Below are 22388 nucleotides of genomic sequence, written 5' to 3'. Positions count from 1 at the left end.
CACCCCCCTTGTAACGCACCGTAACGCTAGCTCAACCCCCCTTTCCTCCAAAGTGCGTTAAGTAATATTTGAACGGTCCCTCAGCAGAGCATTGATGAGGTTTTCTGGGAGACTCTAACACAGGGGTAGAAAAGTAAACTAAAGTCTCTGCGTGCAGAACTAAAATCTATCATCGAATGTTTATCGGACACCGATGCGTCTCTTATCTCGTACATTACGGATTTGTTTCCCGACTGTCTGATATTGCGCAAGAAATAACTAAAGCTCCGAGGTACTCGGAAATGCAGGCGCCGACACTCCGAACGGACGCCAATGGACCACTAGACAAGGTACGAATTTCAGCATTCTGATACATGTTTCTTAATCAAAATTTCACGTAGAACACGATGCGCACAACGAAAATTACGGAAATAAACTCTTTAAGAAGATATTTAATGATTCTTAGTGCGTGAATTCAAACCACCCGCTCATGAAAACTCAATGCTCTACGTGAATCACATCGCGCGCTGAACGTTATCATGGCAGTCTCTGCGATGTAAAAATCTGGCGACCTCAATCTTGACGTTTTGACGTTCTTAACGTAAAGACGCCGATTGTTACGATATCATGTGGTTAGAATCATCATCCCGTCACACATGTGTTTTGGCGGATTGGCGTCGGCTGTGTTGAATATTTCGTCGTATCCTTGTAAGCAGAGGCTGGATGAATGACTACTCTCACGAAATATTCACCTGTGTCGTGGTATCGTTTCTGAGGCGGGAAGCTCGAAAAAACGCAAATTTCTCATGCAAATTGTGAAGTAAGGAGTGCATTTCAGACTTTGCCGATGCGCTCATCGTGATTGTTGAGACATTCTCTATGAGTAACGACTGTTATTTTTGCTCTAGCAAAAGTTTGCAACAGGCCCATTGTCCAAGTATCCATGAGATGTCAAGGTATGGGAAGTGTTGGATTGGTTTATGTGCCACCGACTAGGTTTAATTGCCAAGAAATCAAGTATGACTTGAATCTTTGTTTTATGTGCTGAAAAGAGCGAAGGAAGTCGCAGGCGTTTGCAAGCTGGAATTCATTATCTCGTCCCAAGTATGTATTGGAGAATCCTTTTCTGAACATGTCCATCGCAGAAGTTTAAGATTTAAGTTTTTCAAGTTCCATGAAATCTTGCGAGTCCGAACATGGTAGAGTCATGTGCATGGAAAAAAATGGATCGCTTTAACAATTAAATTGTTAAAAAAAAGTGACAGAAATGTTTCAAATGTACATTTTACCACAGGCGTGGTTAAATTAGCATTTTTTAATGTAAAATCTACATTGAAACATGCCCGTCACTTTCTTTTAACTAAAAAATTGTTCGATCAGCAATGTAATTTTTTTCCGCGTGCGGCGCGGCTCGTGCGACAGACGAAGAGCTTGTTGCGTCGTTTCCGTATGAAGGCGTTTTAGTAGCGTCCGGTAAAAACATTATTGTGAGAGGTCGTTTGCGGGAATTACCTTCGGTGCAAGAATATATTTTTCATCGTTTTTTGCTTTCTCGTATTGTTTTATTTTGCTTTTTTTTATTTTGGAGTGTTTGCATCTCATTTTTCTTTAAATTTTATCATTGAAAAATGTTAGGACCACTTTGTGCCTATATTTTCTTCGCTCTTTTTCCCTTCCGATCATTTTCTCTTCAAATAAGAAAGAGGGAAAAACTGAGATCAGCGATTCTTCTTCTTTGGCGAAATAGATCAAAGAGATCGCAGATCGTCTTTTTCAGAGGTGCAACTCTGGTACACGGAAGAGTCATGTCAAATAATCCGATGTCCTACGTCACGTATTTTATGAGCAGTCCCAAAAATCGTGTCACCCCCCCCCCCCCCCAAACAGGAGACTGGATCTGCCGTAGCATCTTTGTATTATTTTCAACAGCTTATTATCTAACTACAAACTTGAACACAAACTTCAAGGTATCTATGGAAATCGAATGAAGCTCGATCGCACAAGTTTTGAGTTTACTTCAAATTTGACATTTGCTATCCTCATCCTCGGAGTCTTCCGCCAAGCATTATTGAATGTTGTATTTGTATTTTATATAAAGTGTTTTATGAATTCAGAATTTATTGAAAGAGGACATTTCATAATTGGTCCTTTGAAGTGTTCCGTGTCCGTGAGTTTCTATAGAGTATCGTATCGGATATGTCGTCTGTGTGGAAAGTTATGCCATTCATTGAGGAGATGACTTCAATAGTTTTATTTCCTGTATAGGTGCATCAGCCATTGTCGTGTACTTCAAAGTTTGACTCCCCCACCCTCTACTCCCCCAGGCTCACTTCCCTCATATGCACATTTCTTTTTTTGAGAATGCGGGGAGACGGTTGATCTGGTCAGGGACGGACTGGCCGGGGTGGCGATGGGGCGATCGCCCCACTTTCATCGGCCAAAAGGGGCCCCGGAGGGGCCCCTTTTGGCCGATTTGAAGGGCCGTGTTTCGCAGTTTCGAAGAAGCGCCCGAGGGCTTTTTCGGTTCGTCCTCGAGAAAGGACCCCGAGACTCCTGAGAGGACAGGACACTTTATGGCCGATTCGGAGAGCGCCCTGAAGGAGCTTTTTTATGCCGTATCTAAGGGCGTTGCATTTTGAGAGCCCTTTTTTCTGATTCGAATAAGTCCAAAGGGGTCCTTTTTTGTCATTTCGGAAGAGCCCTGAAGGACTCATTTATTGCCGATTCGAAGAAGACTCGATGGAGCCTTTTTTTGCCGCTTCTAAGGACCTTAAAAGAGCCCCTTTATCTGATTCGAAGGAGTCCTTTTTTGCCGTTTCCAAGGGACCATTTATTGCCGATTTGAAGAGGCCTTGATGCGGTTTTATACCGCCTCTAAGGACCTTCAAGGCACCGGGCTCTTTATCGCCGATTCGACAAAAGGGTCCTTTTTGCCGGGGGCCCTTTGGTACTGATTCAGAGAGGCCTCGAGGGCGCATTTCTATGCAATTTTGAACTTTGGAGGCCCCTAGTAGGGAACCTTTCCTACCTTCCTCAAGGGATTTCGTAGGGGCCTTCGGCGATTTTTCCCCCCTTTAGCGAAATCCATAATGGGGGCTGTCCATATAATACGTAACGCAGTTTTTCCGATTTTTTTACCCCCATCCCCCCTCCGTAACGCGTAACGCAAGCTCGAACCATCCCCCCCCCTCAAAAAAAATAAATAAATACGTAACACAAGCCTCGCCCCTCCCCCCTATTTTGGTCAGTTTTTTAAATTAACAAGGAAAAAAAAGGTCTTACGGCAAAAAAGAGTAAAACCTTACCATGCACCCAAGTTACCTGTGAGCGAGTATTTTCGAAACTAAAACTTATTAAAACGCGGATTCGATCGCAAATTGGGCAAGAACTACTGACTTACTTGATGTTATTGTACGTAGAAAGAGATTTGACCAAATCTATTGATCACGAGATAATAATCAACTTGATCGCGGCAACCTCAACAGAGTTAAAAAGGCTGTTAATGGCGTAAAACTGTGTTTCTATTTCCAGTTTAATTAACACAATAATTTTCAAAGTGTCAGATTTTTGTCAATTTTTTGTTCGTATTTTTATTTTCATTTTTATTTTTATTTCGAAGGCTAAATTCTGAAAACACGTATCTCGGAATCCGCATCATTAACTCATGAACCCTGAGACTCATAAGGATACACGCAAAACATGAGCATCCTTACGAGTCTCAGGGTTCATGATGCGGATTCCGAGTTACGTGTTTTCAGAATTTAACCATCGATTTATTCATTCATTACGCGTCATTTAACTAGTAAACGGCACTGATTTTTCTATGAGCAGAGCGAAGAAAGGATCCAATAAAACGTTCAAAAAAAATTAAGACAGTTGTCAATTTTGGCGGCTAAAAAGTACATTTAAAAAAAACAAACGAACAAAAAAATCCGAACTGTGTTTTTCAGAATGTGTTCTTTTTAGACTGTCACTATTACTATTCTACTTGATTCTATGTATCTTCTGTATACTAATTTAGCTTTGGCACAATTTTTCGTTGGAAGAGGAAAATAAAAGTTGAATTCCAAGTATACAACGGATTCTCATTTTTTCATCCAGTTTAAGAAAATATACTAAGTTTTGCATTTCTGGTCTCTTTTTGGATAATGTTTCAAAAATAATATTAAAGAATAGGGTCTAAAATAGCGTAAAATTCATTCTAAAAGGGCCTAATTTTCAAAATTTTCCGGGGGAGGGCCCCGGACCCCCCTTCTACTGGGGGGCCCCCCAGACCCCCCTAGGGGCCCGCCCCATACTTAATTTAGGGCCAGTCCGCCCCTGGATCTGGTAAATCAAGAGCTGATCACACGCTGAAAATGGTCATGTGCAGTTGCACGTTTATTTTACTGCACTCTCCAAATATTTTTTCCGACCCTCTCCTCATGATCTACAAGAAGGAGAACAGGGCCACGGTTTTGCATTGGAAGAAATCGGCTCGTAGAAATTTTGCAGCGTGCGATTTTTTTCCCCGTACTTTCACGTAGAGGTTTTAAATCAAAATCATATCTCATGAAGAATCCCTTGTATGAAGAAGCGTAAAGTTGAATTTACATAAATGTTACGTTAAGAAAATTTAGACCTGCAGAAACATTGTTGTTGTTTTACGGTTTTTTACGTAATTTTTAAATAAAAATTATATAAAAAACATCCTTAAATCTAGGATACTAAAGTGAAATTTACTTGTTTATGTAAATTTTATTTTAAAAAAAAATTAGACCTCTAGAAGTATTGCTTAGTTTTTTATCCTGTTTTACATAATTTTAAAAAATACACCCTTAGATATAGAATACTAAAGTAAAATTTACTCAAAAATGATATAAATTTCATGTAAAAAAAAATTAGATCTGCAGAAAGAATTGCTCGGTTCTTTTATGCCAATTTATATAATTTTCAAATAAATAGTATGTAAAAATAACACCCTTTTGATGTAGAATACGGAAATTATATTTATATGAAAATTACGTACATTTTACATTTAAAAAATCCCAGCCTTGCCAGTAATTTTTGGCTCTTTTTTATATAAATTTTACGTAAAGTCCATGTAAAACATTATCGATAAAAGATTACTTTTCTTATATAAAATGTGTACTTTTTTACATTTCTTTGACGTTAATTTTTCCGTCAAAATTTTCAATCATTTTTTGCGTATATTATTATTTTCCCAAGGCTACAAACAGAAATCTACATTCCCTTCATTGCACCAGCACACCTTCTTATTGCATGGGTCCTTTGTCCACCTGCATTGCTTTTTCTCGTTATAGTTTCCAGAGTTATCGCAAATATCCTGCGGATTCTGAAACCAAAAGCTCGTATAAATAATTCAAATAATAAAAAATATAATGGAATCTGATCATCTGAAAGATAGGACTTAAGCGGTGGCGTGGCGTGCTTTGCGATGTATCGATACACCTTAATAATTTATTCTTTACCATCGCTTTAAATGGGGGAATATCGATAATAACCCGATATATATATCGATAATAATCGATCATTCGCACGCTTCGCCATTGGACTTTAGGAGAGAGGAAGATCCGATATCGAAACCACCTGTAAAAAGTAAACATGCCTGGGAATCACTCGCACTCCTATTTTATTAAATTTACCAAAAGTGCAAGTGAGTCCCAAACATAATTATATATTTTTTACACTAAACTAGTGCTGACTTCGCAAGGGTTTCTATGAAGTACAGTTCAGAGGAAATATTTCTCAATCATTCGGCGCAAAGAACACCCGAAACATCAAACCTAAGTTGGTCTCACTTCATTACATTGCTGGAATTAAGAGTGCGGCATCTCCATCTGCAGGATATACCACAGAGATAATTTACCATAGAGATGCAGATTACAGATACAAACTATTTCTGTCTCATTTCAAAAACAACTTATGTGGCAATGGTTTCCCTAGAAAGATGAGTATTTTATGGTTGAGTTGAAAATGATAGTTCCTAACTGCAAAGTGTAGCCCATTTATGGATCGCCTTGTGCGGTCACTTCGGGGTTTTAGTTGAGCAACGTTTTTCCATTAAAAACTACCATTTCTGACTTATATTCGAATCAACAACGAAGCCACTTGGTTTCCCGGCAAAGATAAGTGCTTTCATGGATGCGCCGGAAATGGCGGTCCCTTATACGAAAATACAATCTCAAATCACTGTAGCATGTTGCAAAATGCTGCAAAATATGAATGGCCTCTCGAGGTCCCTTTCCCCATGGAGGGTTTTATTTGGACTAAACATTTTGAAATAAGGAACAACACTTCTTTGGAGTACCTTTATGGGGAGAGTATGGACAGCTCGATTTGTGTAGCTCTTAGGGCCCAGGAGCGCGACAACGTGAAAAACGAAAATCACCAGAAAAGTGCCGCTGCCAACCTATGCATTTGGTAGATCACTCAATATGTCCGACAGCGCATTACAAACAAGAGTCTTCAAAGATTAAAACTTCGAAACTGAGAAAATGTAAACGAAATTTAAGTTTTGTACGTGCTTTTATAATATTTGATCAGTATAAATAGTTGAAATGTGAAAATTAGTATCACTGGATGATTCGAAATCATGGGTTGGCTCTCCTTTTGGGCCCCAAGAGCCACATCACCTGATCAAACCTAACCTCCAAATTTTCGAGCTGTCCATACTCTCTCTTTAAAGGTACTCTACACTTCTTCTGGCTCTTCCATAAAGACGCTTATATGCTTGGGGAAAACTAATGACATATCAATGCCTGAAGCGCGAGAACACGTATCTCCGTTTGTGAAGATTCAAGCTCCCGGTTATACTTTATTTTTCTTTGGAAAACTAGTCAACCCAATTTAGATAGAGTACCTATATAGGGAGAGTAAGGACATGTCGGTAATTTTGAGGTTAGGTCACGGAGCCTTGAGGGCTCAAAAAGGCAGCCAACCTATGAATTCCAATTATCCAGCGTAATGGTGCGACCCGTTGTCAGGGAAGCACAAACTTAGTTTTTTAATAAACTTTCGCATTTTTGCGGAAGAACGCTCAGTTACGAACATTCTTGGCCATCTTGGTTTGATAGGTATTGAAATCTAAAGATTGGAAGTGACATTTTTTGTGTTTGAAGGTCAGCTGCCCTTTTGGACCCCAAGAGCTCCACATTTCGACGGGTCCGTACTCTTCCCATTTAGGTCAGATTAAAGGTACACTAGGTACTATAGGTTAGGGTCTCTAAAGGTAGATACTCTAACGCAATGTCTTGAAAATTTTCTCGATTTTTCTTCTCTGTTGGCAAAATGATGTGTATGAACAACGGGATTGCTACAGTCAGCGAAAATCGGGAAATGTCAGGGAATTTTGAAAAGTCAGGGAAAACCTGGAAGTGTCCGGGAAAATGGCATGAGTGATATGTCAGGTAAAAATTGTTAAGTCAACTTTATTTGCTTTCGGGAATGAGAATTGGATGTTTCGAACTACGAATTTCGCCCGAAAAGTATTCCTAAGTATGTCTTTTTAATCATCTGGCCTATCTTCAATTGTCAGGGCATCTTGAAAAAATAAGTCAGGGAAAGCAGGGGAATGTCAGGGAATTTTATATTTTCCCAATTCTGTGGCAACCCTGAAACAAGCTATGAGGTTGGCTTGTATCTATTTTAAAACAATCGAATTAGATGGAGAATTCAAATTTTGAAACGGTGCATCGAGGATACGTGGTTTCACATTTTAGCCAGCGATATCTGAACTACATTTTGCAGCATAGAAAACTACCATTCCAGTCGGTGCATTTTAGAAACATCAGTGGCGTGGCATGCATTGCGATATATAGATTGATCTGCCATTTAAACCTACGGAAAAAGATCGATAAACAGGGTGTTCGCAAGGAACACCTTAATAATCGATTCTTTACCATAGCTTTAAATGGGGACATATCGATAGTCGATCATTTGCGCCTCCCCACTGAGAAGCATGTTCCTCATTACAAAATGTAGTTTCCTCCCCTTCTCACTTACATGGTAATTAACTTTTTCTTTCTTGGGATGCCCCCTGCGCGCCAGGACCGACAGCATCTCCGCGTTGTCGTCGGGAATGCTCAAAATCGCGGATGCTCCCAAATGGATGCAAAGCAGGACCTGAAACAAGTGTGAATGAGGAATCAAGGATCAAAAGAGCCATTCATAAAAAACGTAACGCTCCGGATGAGAAACTGTGCGAGCCTCCGTTACGCGGGGGAGGAGACGCTCCAAAGCCACGTCACGTAACGCTTAACGCTGATTTTTTTTTTTAATTTTCGAACTAACCATCATTATATCGACGGTGCAAGTCGGCAATCACATAACTCGGTTTGCGACGTCGCAGACTTCCTGTCATACTTTATTTCTTACATGGAAAACTACTCAACGGCAATTCTTTAAAACTGTCATTACTTTTCTTCTCAATGCGAAGAAAATTCTGCAAAAACTTCAAGAAATAATGTCAATTTGCTCTCCTTTAAAAAAATGACGTAGAGGCGGAGATTTTCAGACACCGCAAACGAGTTATGTGATTGCCGACTTTCACCGTCGATATGCTTTAATTAAGTTTCGACAGTCGTCTAATTTAAGTAAAGGGCCGTTCATCGCATATGAGTGAAGCTAAATTATGGATTCTTCGACCTTTCCTCCCGAAAATCTGAGGATTAGACAATTTTGTAGTCGGGTAAATTTAAGAAGTTTGGGAATTCAAAAATGAAGGAATCATGGAGACCCCGGATTACATCCTGGACTTACAAGGCAGTAGCCTTGTAATCGTGTCATCCAGGAAGAATGAGAGGTTGTCCATCAATGAAGTCAGACATTTCTGATATTTGGCATCTCAGAGGTGCAAAACCTTTCTGACCACGCAACTGGGTCGATCACATGAAATTAGGGTGGGGGGGGGGGGGGGGGGGGCTTCCATTCAAAATTTCCGTTTTTACACGCCGTTAGAACCATGCAAAAAATTAATGTTTCAGCAGGAAAGGTTTATTTTTTCATGTCCTCTGAAGAAACTGATCATTAATGTTGGTCTAAAATGGGGGATGTGTCCAATTGAACTTGGGAAAAAGGCTTGAAGCTTCTTGCACCGCTGCCCTCCCCCTCCTCTCTCCTAAGTTAGTTCCCCTGATCCCCTCATACCCTTCTTTGCAGGGAAATGTCAAGTATTGCAAGAAAATCCTTCCTCTCCCTCGAAACTAAAACAAATTATTTTAAACTTGACTGAGAAATCCATGTCTCCAAATTGGACGGTAAGCTATGTTTGTCGAGCTGTGTCGAAAAATCGAATCTTTACGAAAAACTTGAAAACGTGTCCAAACAAACACTATGCACTTCCAACCGACACAACTTCGGTTGGGTTTGATATTTTCAAGCGTTTCTTTGTCCCTGAATGTTTGTAGCGTTCTTAAGTATGCTCAACTCTGTTCGAATCCGAGAGGCGTCATACGCAAAATGCGCCTACATTTTTCTGTGTGGCGCCTTAATAATTGAAATGGTGTCCAAAGTTGCCACCTGAATATTCGCGGTTAGCCATAGAAGTGGAAATGCTGGAATCTAGAACAACTTTTTTGACACAACCGAAAATGCGGCGGCGCGGCGCAGGAATCGTTTCGCGTGTTGGTAATTTTGCAAGTGCGCTTAAAAATTCAGTCCAAGACTAAGATTTCACTTTACCCTAACTTTACCTTCAGTCTTAGATTAAATTTTTGGACGCACGTTGGCAAAATTATCAGCTTAACTCCGTTTGCGACGTTTCAGACCTCCTGACAAACTTCATTTATTCGTTGGAAAACTAGTCAGCTTAATCTCCTAAAAACTGCCTTGATTTTTCCTCGCTATCAGCAGAATATTTCCCAGAAATTTCAAGTTGCACAGTCGACTCGTTTCTCTTTCATAAATCAAATAGGAGCGAAGATTTTAAAACACCCCCATGGAGATGTGTGGTTTCGCACATTAACCATCTAGTTTTCGTCGTTCTCCAAACGAGAGAACGTAAAGTTAATTCCAAGTTTACGAAGTTGACGGTTCAATTTCTTACGATAATGTGTTTGTGTTTTGTTCAAAGTTTCTCTGATTTTTGCATGAGATCAGAAGACAAATCAGTACAATTTTCAGTGAGAAATTCCAAAGATTTTTCTGGTAAATATGCAATTTGCGATGGGAAATTTGGCAACATTGAAATGACGTTACTTTCTTTCGTTGGGAACGACGCTTTCAGAGCTATTCTCTAGTCCCTCGGGAAAAAAAGAAAATTCGTCGTTTCTCAGGCGAAGGAACGTTACTCCATTCCAAGGTTGAAAAATTTACAGAAATCATTAAATTTACCCCGAGAATGAGTCTCTGCGAATTTTGTCCGAAATTTTTCCGATTTCTGCGCGAGATCAGAAAGAAAATTTAAAATTGTCAGTCAAATGCAGGTAAGATTCTCCTCGTAAAAATACAATTTTCGCGGGGAAATTTGACAACCTCGAAATGTAGTTAAGTTCTTTTGTGAGAGAAACGACGAATTAAAATTGAAACTTTTTTTATTCTAAAATCTATTTAGGATCCCACAAAAATGATTCAACGTAGCAAAGGAAAGCTATGAAAAGCACTCAAATCTATACTCAAGAAAAGCTCGCCTCTAAGGTACTCTTAAAGACATACGATTCTCATCTGTATATGTATTCCAGATTTAATACTTCAACCCCCAGAAATACCTAGTAAACCCTAAATTTTGATTAAACTGGTCAAATTTGCCCCTAAATTACTTTGGAAGATTTGGACACACTGTTGCTCAGGTATCAGTAACTCAGTTTGGAGGCTTTGCAGACTATAATTGTAAGTTTAAGTCTCCTGTGTACAGTCACAAACCAACCAACGAACAAAATAAATATATGAATAAATAAATATATGCAAACATTAAACAAAAAAATGAAAATAGTATTAATGGCAACCCTTGTGTATTTTCTTAAAAAAGAAGCGACATAATTTCGAATAACTGAAACTGAACTTATACCAAAAAAAGACATAACAACTGCGCTTCACGTTTCATCTTATCCCTCGTATTTCTATCAGGTGATGGTTTTTGGAGAGAGGGCACTGATAGAACTCCAGCGGTTGTGAAATGGATTTAACTAGGTTGGGGTTCTCAAAAACATGAAGGAAATCATTGATCGTGACGTCATGATTGTTAACACTTCAAACACTCACTGTGCGGTCATATTTACTTTGGAAACGTTCAAGAACGCCTCTGTTATTTGTCTGTCGATAGTCAAGGACACAAGTGCGCGGATGAATGCGACACATCGTTTTTCTTTCGTTTCAGTCGACTTTTGATCAACAACTAGCGGTGTTTGTGTATTGTTTATGAAACAAGCACAAAAAATGAATAACCGACGCTCGGGAAATAAAAATATAAGCAACAAAATGCCGGAGACGTTTTTGGGGTGGTAGGTGGTAGCGTAGCAACCCCTTCGCCTATAAACTAGGGGGCTACGCCCTCTGATCGCTTCGCGGTCCAACGACGCCCCGAAGCCCTTCGCGCCTCTGACGTTACGCGCTCTTCTTCTGAATTTTACTGGGTAAATTTTGCAATTTGGAACTATAAATTCTGGCCCGGTTTAAAGACAACGTATGTGCCATTAGTTCCCCTATGCACATAAGTGTTTTTCAAGAAGAACCAGAGTTTATAGTTCCAAATTGCAAAATGCAGTTCAATTTACACTACAGAGTAAAATATTGGCGTCTACGGGATCCTTAGCCTAGAAAAACTCAAAATCGAGTTTTTGACAAGTGCGCACATAGGCGTGTATTGCAGACATTTTGGGACGAAAATTCTCAAAAATGTCGGACCAAACGAAAGTTTCAACGATTTGAAGATCCACCCTATCATTTCTAAGGCATTGGTCGAAACTTTTCCAATTTCATTTAAAATTGGCTTTATCAAAAATAAATCTTAACAAGGTTTGAAGTTGGCGGGTCAAAAAATGTTGTCTTGAGAGTGAGCTATACCTACTTTAAATTCCAATCCACCATATTCTGAGCACGAAACTGCCGAATAATAACGCTGTCTCACTCCCTCTATTGGTCCTTGCGGTATATCGATTGATTCGCCATTCAAACCCTTGGGACAGGACAGTTTATCGACTATTAATTAATAATAAATGGAATAACCAGACTTTTCAAGTTTTTTCAGGCCCTAAAAATTCGTTTTTCTGCTTGCCACTTTTGCAACTAGATGCATCTATGCCTAAGCAGAACTGAGCCACCCAAACTTAAGTGACGATTCTTTTTTGCGCTTAAGTCTTTTTAAGAATGACCGATTCAAACATCAGCAGGTATTGCGGGCTTTCCCCATAATTCAAGAATTGGACGTATTTCTATCAAACAGAACTATGTGCATTGTGACATGAGCCCTGAGACCCATAAGAATACACGCATAACAGGGCTCACGTCATAATAAACATAGTTCCGTTTGACAGAAATACGTCCAATTGTACCCCGTTGATGCCTCAACTTGAGAGATGTTTTGGAAAAGGGGAGGGAGTGAATTGTACATGTTTTTCCTAATGGACAAGCGCAAATCACAGGACCTTGCAAAAAATCCATCAATACGGAAATCGACTCTTGATAAATTTGAATGAAAATGACGAACACGTAATGTATACTCATTCGGGCGTTCAACGTTTTTACGTAAAATAACCGTACATTCGCCATATACGATTCGCAGATTCAATAAATATTAGCGCGTAAATATTCCATTCTGCGCAGCTGTGTGCCATTACTCCTAGCTGTCAAATCAGGAAACGATTCGTTTGCGTCTAAGTCTGAGTTGCCGTATATATCCGAAATAATGCAAAGTAATTATTTAACGTCACGTCGCGTTGCCGTGCCGTGACCTGTCTACCTGAGAGCACGGGCATGTCGTTAATTTTGGATGAGAAGTCATGGAGCTTCTAGGGCCCGAAAAGGGCGCACGTATGAACCAGGGCCGGATTTACCTACTTGCCGCCCATGGGCTGCTGCCTGTATTTTGCCGCCCCCATCTCATTCGTTTTGAAGAATCAATAAAAACCGTCAAGTGAACGCGCCGGAGGGATGAGAGATGCATAAGACGCTTTTACTCGTGTTGGATACATTTTTTGCGGAAGCCCTGTCAACACTACTAGCAAAAATTCACGGAACTTGGCGCGAAAGTTAAGTTTCGTAGACCTGTCGCTGTGTGGACAATGCCCTCCATTAATAAGAAATGAACGAAAAAATCCTGAAAGAACAATCATAAATGTGGTTCAATAATTTTAACTTCCACCGCCGCGCCGTGCTGATCGCACTTTGTTTGGCGCAATGCGTGAAGTATTCCTACACTCTTGTAGGCGCTATGCCTTTCACGCCGACCGCTGCTGAACGCACTGTGTTTGACGCAATGCGTGAAGTATTCATGCATTCTTGTAGGCGGTAAGCGTTAGATGGCGACCGCTGCTGACCGCACTGTGTTTGACGCTATGAGTGAAGTATTCATGCAGTCTTTTAGGCACTAATATGTGTTACTACATGCCGACCGCCGCCGCGCCGAGGGCTTCTCCTTTTCATCTCAAGTCCTCGTCATCATTGCTCTCTGCGCCGCGCCGCTCCGAGCCAAATTGCGTGTTAGGTTTCTCTCTCAACTAGACTGATGAAAGGGCAGCCAACCTTCTGACACAAAAATGTCACTGACAAAATTCAGATTCCAATGTCAGACCAAAACGGCCAAGAATGTTCATAAATGAGTGTTCTGACCAAATTGCGTGTTTGGTTTCTCTCATAACTCGACTAATCAAAGGTGCTGTCTTTTGTATCACCGCAAAACGACAAAATTAGAAATTACAATACTCACAGGAAATGCAAGATTTTGTCGCCTTTTTCCGTTTCAATTTTATTTTTATACCTAGGTACATTTAAAAAAATTGCAAAATTAGCCGCCCCCTAATTAAATTTGCCGTCATGGGCCGCGCCCCCCCCCCCCCTCCCCCACGAGAGCGCCTACTTTTAAGGGCGCCACCCTAAGTATAGCCTAGGGCGCTAAAAATGTAAATCCGGCCCTGCTCCTCGTATATGAAATCAATAGGAAAGTCGAAGCTACATCTTCAGAATCAAGGAATCGAATCTCACTCTTGCTTTTTATAGTAAAAAAGCAATAATTCCACATTCAAATGCGTTTTATTTTAGCGAATGTCAGTGATGAATAAGAGGAGAAAGCAAAAGCTATTTGACTGCCGCGTTACATCACTTTCATCATTTTTTCGCCATTGCGGCGGGTTTGTAAGTCCCGCGAGTCTTGGGACTTTCCAAAAGCGGGCTTGTCCGGGGTTTTGGCTCCAAAAATATGCAATGAATCACAACGTAATCTACTCACCTGGTACGTTCAGAATATTATATACTAAACAAAAAGTTCAGTGACCCGTTTCTCCAACCCTCCTCTTATTGTGACTGTGGCCAATTACAGAGGGTAGGTAGAACATTGGTTAGTTTTGTCGAGCAGGAATATGAAGAACTTTCGAGGAAATCAAATTTTGTCAAGTTTTCTCGAATCCTGTATTTTGGCGGTTACACCCCTCTTCAGTTCAACTAGGAAACCCACAACCCCCCCCCCCCTCCCGCTTCGATATTTTCGGAGGGACTTTGCGACCGTGCCTCTCGATTTGTGTATGAAACTCAACTCCCTAAAAAATTTAAAAATTAAAATTAAAATAATTTTTTTCTTAGTTGTTCCGCTCAGAGAATGTTTTGGCCAAGCTTGTTACTGGACCCTCGGGAGAAAAAAGTGAATAAACGTGATAACGATAGAAAATGAAAAAAGGCGACACGACTTTTGGCCCTTTAGCTGAAAGCGACCCACACACGATGGTGCTTCAGCACGGTTGACTTGCTAATGGACGTATTTCTGCCAAACGGGGCTATGTGCATTATGACGTGAGCCCTGTTATGCATATATTCTTATGGATCGCAGGGCTCTTGTCTTAATGCACATAGTTTCGTTTGGCGGAAATAGGTGCAATTACGTCAGGAAGCGGCGTGGCACGCGCAACGCGACGGTGCGCGAGTGCGGTCGGTGGTTGCGACACAACCGGATCTGGCGCACGTCCGGTCGTCAACAGCTCCTGCCACTTACGTCATAGCTGTCGCGGAAACCGGTTCAGTAGCCAAGTGCCGAATCGTCTCAAGCCCCCTCAAGCGACGCCTCATTCAAACGCGCGCCCGTTCCCTCTTCACCGTCAGGGATTTTTTTTCTTAATCACATGCGTTTGTATGGAAAATATGAGCAGGCTGTCTACAAGTCCGGAATTTTCGGAAAGTCCGGAAATAGTACCGATTTTTAAGGGGGTTCCGTAAGTAGTGAAAATGTGCGGAAATCCGCCAATGGTCCGGAATTTTTTCCATTTGACGATCATTTTTTACTCAATTTGAGCGAGAAATTCAATTTTTTGAAAATTTTCGAATTTCGTCATATGGAGGTACTGAAAAAGTACTGAATTTTTCTAGCGAGGAGGTACTGAATTTTTTGGGAAGTTACTGAAAAAGTACTGTAAAAGACTGATTTTTGGCCTGCCTGCTTGAGTAGACACCCTGATGAGGCTTCTAGTTCCAAAGTGTACAATGTCCATTTTGGTCGAAATTGAGTTAGGAGTGGATTCTTGATCAGCCATTAGAGGAGAATCGGAAAATAATTTAATCCTGTGCCAAAACAGCCAAAATCCTCTTTAATTAGCAGTATAAAAAAGGCAGGACGCAGCAAACTCATACCAGTTTTTTGCAGAATATTTGCAGATTTTGGCAAAAACCGAAAATATTCTGAAAGCATGCGTAACGGATCACCAAAAATTAAGCGGATTTTGACTTGCGAATACACTTTTTTCAATTGAATAACGTGCCCGAGCACAGCTGTGTGTGTGAATAGCTTCAAATTGCTCCCGTAGCGTTTCAAGGAGGGGTATCGCTAAACGCTCCTTCTGGGCCCACCCCGAATTTCAAGGACCCATTTCAATTCATCAATTTTTCGCCCATTTAAGGTCTATATTTCACGGACTGCGTCATAATTTGGTCGTTTCCGGTCTCTTTTTGGGTGTAATATTGGCCCAGGTACGGGTCTAAACTTTGAGGGCAGGTTATGGAGAAAAATCCGCATTTTACGCCAAAATCGGCCCTCAGGCCGGAAAGGAAAGGAAAAACGCCGTATGAATATTCAAATGTTATAAAATTTACTCTCCGAAAACACTTATTTTTGAGGATACTTCTGCGTGTTTTTCATTGAAACTTTTGGACACCATAGATCAAATTGCGGACGAATTTCTCTAAAAATTTAATTTTCCTCCAAATTTTTCTAAAATTAAAAAAAATGTGTGGGTAACAAATTTTCCAGAAATTTCGAGATTTGTGAAATGAGGTCTGGTATAGTTGTTGATGAAAAAAAATAAAACTAAAAAAGAGTTGTTTGTAATTAATCTAACTAATCATGTGCGTACGTTAACTAAGATAAAGGCAACTAAAATAGGTCATGGTCTACAGGGCCGGATTTACCTACTTCCTGCCCATGGGCCGCCTATATTTTGCCGCCCCTTCTCATTCGTTTTGAAACATCGATACAAACCATCAAGCGAACGTGCTGGAGGAGGAGGGGTGCATAAGACGCGTTTACTCGTATTGGGCACATTTTTTGTGAAAGCCCTGTCAGCACTAGCAAAAGTTCACAGAACTTTGCGGGAAAATTAAGTTCCGTAAACCTATCTCTGTATGGACGAGGCATTTCATTTATAAGAAAAGAACGAACGAATTGTGAAAGAAAAAACATGAATATCATTTAATGATTTTAATTTTCGCCACCCTACCAACCGCACTGTGTTTGGCACAATGCGTGAAGTATCCCTACAGTCTTGTAGGCGATATGCGTTTCACGCCGACCGCTGCTGACCGCGCTGTTTTTAACGCAATGCGTGAAGTATTCATGCAGTCTTGTAGGCACTATGAGTTTCACGCCAACCGCTGCCGACCGAACTACATTTAACGTAATGCGTGAAGTATTCATGGAGTCTTGTGGGCGCTCATATGTTTTTCATGCTGACCGGCGCGCCGAGGGCTTCTCCTTTCCATCTAAAGTCCTCGTCATCATTGCTTTTTGCGCCGCGCCGCTCCAGGCCAAATTGCGTGTTTGGTGTCTCTCTCAACTAGACTATTGAAAGGCGCTGTCTCTTATATCATCGGAAGGCAAACAAATTAGAAATTACTGTACTTTAACTCTCAGGAAATGAGAGATTTTCTCGCCTTTTCTCGTTTGTAATTTTTTTCTAAATTAGATTTTTTTCTTGATACCTACATTTGAAAAAAATACATTTGCCGCCCCCTAGACTTGCCGCCATGGGCCGCGACCCATGTGGCCACCCCCTAAATCCGGCCCTGATGGTCTATATTTTACTTGATGGAAAAAATGGTTACTTACTATCAATTTAATAAAGTTTTCTAGTTTTATTGATTTATTCAGTTTATTATAACTTTTTTCATGCGGCGTTTTTCCTTAGCACGGCAGTGCTAGACCACGATGACCAAATCATGACACGCTCCGCAAAATATAGACCTCAAATGAGCAAAAAAATCGTAGAGTTTAGGAATTATAGAGTAGGCCGAAAAACGGCCCTTTTCGATACCCCTCCTTTCCGAAATCGTCCGGGAGGGGCACCTGGATCCTCCTTCGTGATGCGCCCTTCTATGCCTTCTCCCCCCCCCCCCCATTTAAAATTTCTAGCTCTGCCTATGGTCGTTCACGGCTAAATATTTTCGAGTGAAATTCTGTGCTGGAGTCTTGTATGCGGCCTAAAATCCCGAACGATATAAATGCGGAACGAATAAATCTATTCTCTCGCGAAATGACTTACACCATTACGGAGCGGAATTCAATATTTTTGCGGAGTGTAATACGCTTTTATGGTGCGCATTCCACTTCGCATTCATAACATTCAGGGTTTTTGGGCGTCATGAAGACACCGGCACCGACTTTCACTTTTCGAGTTTTAACAGTGTAGCTTACAATTAGTTCTTACGGATGGTATGGTATTCAATCGATATGAATTGGTCGGAAAAAAAGTGAATCGATTAACATCGATTCGATCGACAAAATTCAATCGATTCACGGTTTTGTCGATTGACTCGCGGGTTTGTCAATCGATTCACGAATTTTTTCGATTGATTCATGGACCTGTCGATCGATTCACGGTTTTTCCGATCAATTCGCGGGTTTGTCGATCGATTCACGAAGTTTGTCGATTGATTCACGGACTTGTCGATCGATATACGGATCTGTCGATCGGCTCACGAAGTTTGTCGAACGATTCACGGATTTTCGATCTATTCACGGGTTTTTTCCATCGATTCATAGGTTTGTCGATCGATTCGTTTGACGGAGCTGTCGAACGATTTTCGGGTTTGTCGATTGATTCCCGATTGTTGACCGAATCGCGTCGATCGGTTCAAGTTTAATCCTTTTCGATCGATTCCATACCCTCCAGATCTTACATCTGACCTCTTCAACAATCTCTCATACAAATAGTAGCCCGTAATCGCAGTTTTTTTTTTTTTTTTTTTTTTTTTTTTTACGATCAGCCGTTGAATCAGAATGGAATCATGTAGAGCGTAGCGGCATCGTTTCATTCTTTTCTCCCACCCATGTCAACCCCCCCCCCCTCCCCCTCTCCCCACATCTACTTACTTCGGTTGCTGACCCGACATTGACCCGACCTCTGGACAGAGTTTCCAAGTTTCTTGAAGTATTTTCACTACTCTTTTTTTGGCGGTTTGGGTTGTTTATGTTATTACTCTAACGTTTATCTGTCGTGTTGACTTACTATCCGTCGCCGGTGGCAAGGAAACATCTGAGCATTAATTTCTATCGAAATTGCAGGTCGGCCCTGGCTTACACTACACCCTACCCCGGTCCATGTAATTTACCTTTAAAACAAGTTGATTCGGAATTCGGAGCAAAAATTTAATGCAGAGCTCAGTTTTTTGGATCCAAATGAAAGTTTTCCCTGGGGTTTGTAATGTTTTTTCCGGAAAATGTTCATCTTGGAAGCTACAAACCTCTGAAGTTGACAAAATACTTAGGCAGGTTTTTTACGTTTTTCTATTTATTTATTTATTTATCTATTTAATTCAACAAAAAAGAAGAAAAAAGTGTGAGATAATCTAAGTTATTTTGCTCTCTTATGATCCTAAAAAAGCATATTCTCATTTTTTCGAGTTTTTAGAGGACATTTTTGATACATGGCAAGAGAGCAAAGGTTCAATCATACTTTACGGAGCGACATTAATGTATGTTTTTCGAACAGACCACTATTTCACGGTGAGGATATTGCCTAAACGCAAAATTGAAGGAAAACTTCGATGGGTGATACCGGCCATAATGTTAAGAGTGCCATTTATTGGTTCAGTCAAACTTTATGGAGCGAGATTAATATATGTTTTTCGGACCAAGCTCTACTCGCGCTCCTCTACGGGTATGTTGCCTACACGCAAAATTGAAGGCAAACTTTAGATGGGCGGGACCCACCATTTCTAAAAGTGTCGTTTATTGATTCAGTCTTTATGGAGCGTGATCATTGTACGTATGTAAAACAGACCACTATTCCCTGTCGGGTATGTTGCCTTTACGCAACATTGAAGGCGAACTTCAATTTTTTGTCAAAAAGTTTCCGCATGGCCCGTTAATCCCCTCAGTCAATTAGCCAATAAGTGTGGTGGGCACAGTCAAAATAGACGATTCTTTTATTGGAAATGGCCACTTTGGGAGGTCATGCTAGACGATGTAATAGTCGTTTTTGTCCGTAGAACCACTTACAAAGTCGTTCAGGATCCAAGATGGCGGCCAAGCGTATTTTTGAAGTCCTATTTCTCTGTTGCTAATTGTACGATTTTCATGCTCTTTTTTTAAAGTTTTAAGAGCTGAGAGAGTCCAGATTCTGATTAAATTATAAATTTCCGGCGTAACCAATCAGTTTTCCAAAAGTATTAAGAAACCCGAAATTTTAAAAAGTCCTAAAATTTTAAAAGCAAGATAACTTTTAAATGAGCAGAAAAATAGATTCTTTCTCTTCAAAAACAGAGGTGGCCCATAATCTCGCGTTTAATTTGATACCATGATAATTTTTTGCAGTGGCGTGGCGTGAATACTCGATTATCGATATCTCGCCGTTTGAAGCTACGGTAAAGAATCGATTACTAAGGTGTTCGCTGCGAACACCCTGATAATCGATCTTTTTTCATAGTTTTAAATGACATAACAATCGATATATCGCAATTCACGCCACGCCACTACTCTAGATAACCCGCGAGATGCGCTGCCGTGAAAGCGATGAGAGCAGTTAGTACAAAAATGAAGTTTTGAGAAAACGGGCTCAGAAGCATCTGACCGGAAAACTTTATCGCAAGAAGACTCCACTCTTTGTCAAATTGCCACTGATCGTCCGAAAGACTCCTAGAAATCGTTTGAATGATTGAAAATCGACTGATTTTATTTCAATTACATAAAAAGGGTTTGTTTCATTTTTATGCCAGTCTATTGTTAGACAAGACAGCCGTAAGTGCTATCTTCTGCATGCTTTCCTGGTTGCGTTTTGGAAACACAACAAACACTTGTTCAGGTTAGAAATTGGCAGAAGAGGCCGGCACTTTCCTTGACAGCACTGTTTTCGTTGGCTTTCAGAAATATAATAATGTCACTTACCTGCAGGGCCGGATTAAGGGGGTGGCCGCGGCCCATGGCGGCAAATTTATAGGGGCGGCAAATTTTGCAATTTTTTTAAATGTAGGTAATAAAAAAATCGGATTTAGAAAAAAAAATACAAACGAGAAAAGGCGACCAAATCTCTCATTTCCTGAGAGTATAGTAATTTCTAATTTTATCGTCTTTCAGTGATACAAGAGACAGCATCTTTAATTAGTTGAGTTAAGAAAGAAACCAAATATGAAAAGGAGAAGCCCTCGGTGCGACGATCGGCATGTAACACATATTAGCGCCTACAAGACAGCATGAATACTTCACGCATTGCATCAAACACAGTGCGGTCATTGCTGTCAGCGTGAAAAGGATAGCGCCTACAAGAATGCATGGATACTTCACGCATTGCGGTAAACACAGAGCGATCAGCGTGAAACGCATAGCGCCTACAAGACTGCGTGAATACTTCACGCATTGCGCCAAACATGGTGCGGTCTGCGCGGCGCGGTGGCGGAAGTTAAAATCATTAATCCACATTTATGTTTGTTCTTTCATGATGTTTTCGTTCATTTCTTATGAGTGGGAGGTCTTGTCCACACAGAGATAGGTTTACGAAACTTAACTTTTGCGCGAAGTTCCGTGAACTAATCCTTTGTTTTCTTTATCGGGAACTATGTGATTGACTTACTTTCTTTTCTTTTTCGCCCGATGAATTTAGTTTAATACTTAATGAATTTAGTTTATTTAATTCATCGGGCGAAAAAGAAAAGAAAGTAAGTGAAGTTCCGTGAACTTTTGCTAGTAGTGTTGACAGAGCTTTCCCAAAAAATGTGTTCAACACGAGTAGACGCGTCTTATGCATCCCTCCCCCGCTGGCACGCTCATTTCATAGTTTTTACTGATGTTTCAAAGCGAATGGGAAGGGGGCGGGAAAATGTTTTTTTTGCTCTCGGGGGCTTGGGGAGCTTGGGCCCCCTCCCCCCTCCCCCCCCCCGGGTACGTGCCTAGTCCATACTCACTCTCTACAAAGGTATTTAAATGAATCTATGAAAACTCGACAACGGCGCTTTGCGACCGTTTCGACACTTCGACTTTCATGGCTTGACCTAGAACTCTCGGTTGTTGTGATTTATCGCGCGAGATTCAGTTGGGCTTGGACGGCTTTCGGCGGCTGCGGCGGCTGCGGTCCGCGTGACGTAGACGATGAGGCAGCCGAATGAAGAAGACACTACCATCCTAAGGAAAAACCCCGTATGCGCTTCCACACATTGCCAGACTTCCTTTGACTCATCACGAATTTTTGGGGGAAAATGGAGATGTTGCATGTGTGAGGAATTTGCGATTTGACTTTTGATTCTTTTGTTAAAGTTCGCGAGAAACACGATGGTGCCACTGGTTTTCTCTGAAATCATCTCCCTAGCTCAAAAAAAGCTCTCGAGTTGAGGCCAAAATGGAGAGGATATCCCACGCTATCCTGAGAATACGCGTCTACATCGAGACGAACTCTCCATGCGAAGATAGGGAGCAAATAAATTAGCAGGGTTGCCGTGTTTTCAGTTTTAGAGTCCCAAATAAAGTGGCAGCCCTGACAATGTATTTGCTCCCTATCTTTGTATGGAGAGTTTGTCTTGATGTAGAGGTGGACTCTCAAGATAGCGTGGAATATCCCTCCATTTTGGCC

Source organism: Bemisia tabaci, chromosome 9 (genome assembly GCF_918797505.1).
Source record: "Bemisia tabaci chromosome 9, PGI_BMITA_v3".
NCBI lineage: Eukaryota > Metazoa > Arthropoda > Insecta > Hemiptera > Aleyrodidae > Bemisia > Bemisia tabaci.
Note: the sequence above shows the minus strand (reverse complement) of the source record.